The sequence below is a fragment of the Apus apus genome, chromosome Z (assembly GCF_020740795.1).
Source record: "Apus apus isolate bApuApu2 chromosome Z, bApuApu2.pri.cur, whole genome shotgun sequence".
In the NCBI taxonomy this organism is placed as follows: domain Eukaryota; kingdom Metazoa; phylum Chordata; class Aves; order Apodiformes; family Apodidae; genus Apus; species Apus apus.
This window is the reverse complement of record NC_067312.1, coordinates 53,806,455-53,809,285: the sequence shown is the minus strand read 5'-3', so window position 1 is coordinate 53,809,285 and position 2,831 is coordinate 53,806,455.

Genomic DNA, 2,831 nt, shown 5'->3' with positions numbered 1-2,831 from the left:
AAAAGAGACTCTCAGAGTCACAAGTGACCTATTGAGGCCTCCTTTGAAACACTGAGTGCAGTGCTGATCACTTGCCATATTGGAATGAAGCTCAGTGTGACAAATTATCATCTCGGTGGGTGCAGCACAATCTAAAAGGACCAAGGTCCAATGACAATGCTGTCTACAAAGACACCAGTGGAAGGGGATAGAAACCAGCTGGGAGTGAGAGGAGCTAAGCTGGATGACACACAGTGCTGGCACATGAACAAGGAATCACCAATATGTTGAGAGTGGAAATCAGATGCTTTCTAGCATCTCCAAGTCATATTTTTTGGAAGAGCCTAAGAAGCCTGAATAACAGCAAGATAGAGTGTGACAGGTCTAAGGAAGGCAGCATACAAGATGATGGGAAAGGGGTAGGTTCAGTGACTATTCATCTACTTTCTTGAGCCATTTTACTTGAAAAAAAGAGATGTGATTTGTCATAATTAGTTATTCTTTGTAAAACTGTATCAGGCAGTTTTCTGGGACCAAGCTTAATAATTGTTACAAGTGAAAACCCACAAAAAACAGGGAGATCCTGTTGCATCTGTTATATCCTGGTTTTGGTGTTCTGACAATTACAGACACAGTTCAGTCTGCTGCAGTTTAAAATGGAGTGGGTAATGGAAAACTTCTGTTTCAATAAAAGAGAACATGCAATTGTCTATCTCAACAGTAGAGGCATTCAAGGAATGGAAACCATCTTAACAAGGACTACACAGAAATCTCACCTTCTTGATGGTTCTTGATGCTTTCTTAGAGTCATTCTTGTGCTCAATGAAAGCTTTCAAAAATCATTAAAATAGCCACAATTTTTTTATTTATTTATTTTTTTTTAAATCTGCTATCAGGAACACTGTTGAGCTTTGAAAACCTTCCAAAAGCTTGGATAATTTCAGTGTTGCTGTGACCCAAGCCTCATTCTCCATCTACACTTTGAGAAAATAGGCACTGAGAATAGCTAAAGGGAGAGATCTTGCTTAACTCATTTCACTTGATGGATGTGCCAGAAGCATTTTTGGAAAAGCAAAGAAACTTTGTCAATTAACCAGTGCGGATCATCTTAACAGTCTGCAATCCTACGTAAAGACTCCTTGCCTGATTTCCTCTAGCAATAGGACCTAGAGGCTGTGCCTCAGTATGTCAGTGTAAGTCCATCTTAATGTTTTAATCCCCTTACCAAGCACAAAAAAAAACCCAAACATGGCAGTGACGCAGTGAAGAAGCAATGCTGCATGACTTGAGGAAAGAGGTGGCTGAGCAAAGTGGGGAGGACCTATGAAAAGCTGGAAGCAGCAAAAGAACCCTTCTGAATCCATAAGACTTCATAAAAGCCTCAGTGACAGGGGAAGCAAAAGGTTCAGACATCTCAAGAAATTAAACTGTAGAAAACCTAGATGGTTTTGGTTTTCTGCTCAGCAAGTCACTGTTGTCTTGGCTCAGCTGCAGTGGGCGGGTGTGAACACAGGGACAAAACCCAGGGAGTCTCCTTACTCAGATAACATCCTCAGGAATGTCCATACTGACAAAAACTCCACCTTCTGAGATTTGGCCTTAGGCAGTCTACATTTACAAGTATTTTGCCTTTTTCCCACTTTTTCTGGAAGTGAAGCAGGTAACTCAGATGTGGTAGTGCATGTAGTTAGTTTCAGGGATCAGCTTCCACTGGGTGATACTGAATCAATCTTGGCTGCCTGCGACCAGCCAGCCAAGATAAGTTTCCTCTGCTGCCCTCTGCCCTTCCCAACTCTCACCTCCATCCTGGCCTTGCAGAAGCAGCCTGGGAAAACCCCCACAGCGGCTTGAGGGGTCCAATTGGTTCAGGGCACAGAGTGGGCCCAGATATGTGGCAGGATGACGTCCTCACATAGCTCTTCCCCACAGGGGAGGAAGTGGGTATATCTGCCTGGCAGGTTGTCAATTGTTGACAAAGCCATCAAAGCAACAAGTTGAGTACTGGAAGGGATTTATCATGAAAATATAAGCACTTCAAAAACTCTTTGAAAATTTACCAATGCCACAGTTTGACAATGCCGATTAATTACCTTAAATGACTGAAGACAGCTAAGTTATTGTTTCTTCCCCTCCAACAAACACTTCAGCTTTTAATAATTTATCTCCCTGACATGTTCTCTCCCGTACCTATGCTCTAACAAGCAGTGTTCCCTGACTTCTCTGCAGCCACTCACACATCTTACTAAGGACCTTTGTATATGTTCAGCTTCTCCCTTGCTGATGGCTTGGCTATTTGGCATCAGATTTGACCAACAAAGTGCACTCCTCAGTTAGCAAATGGGCAAACAGCCTGCACTCTTAATGCCTGCTAACCTTTCTGATTTTCTTAAGCTAAACAGTTGAACAGCACCTGAGCATTAAGATAAGCATGTTTCTGATGGTAGCTTGGTACAGCATTGCATTTTCCAGCAATGAAAAGCAACACATAAAGCAACACATACTTCTCTCCTGGAAACAAGTACTTGTGGTAAGAAGTGTCAGAGAAGAAGCTGGTTTCTAAAACAGTTAAGTGCTTACTTTACACATTGGTACATTTTAACATTAAGAATGTGCTGCTTAGCTGTTATAAAATATCTAGGCTTAAAGCAAATCCAAGGAAGTGTTACCGAACATCTGGCACCTTCAGGTGAATTTTTAAGCTAGTTAATTTTTAAAATTAAGACTTGGGCTCAGCAAAGGGAGAGATGCTTGGCAAGAAGGCTGTGGAGATTTAAAAAAAAATATTGGCTGGGATTTCTAGCCTAGGAAGGTTATTTAAGTAAATTCATATGTCATGGAAAAATGTAACTACA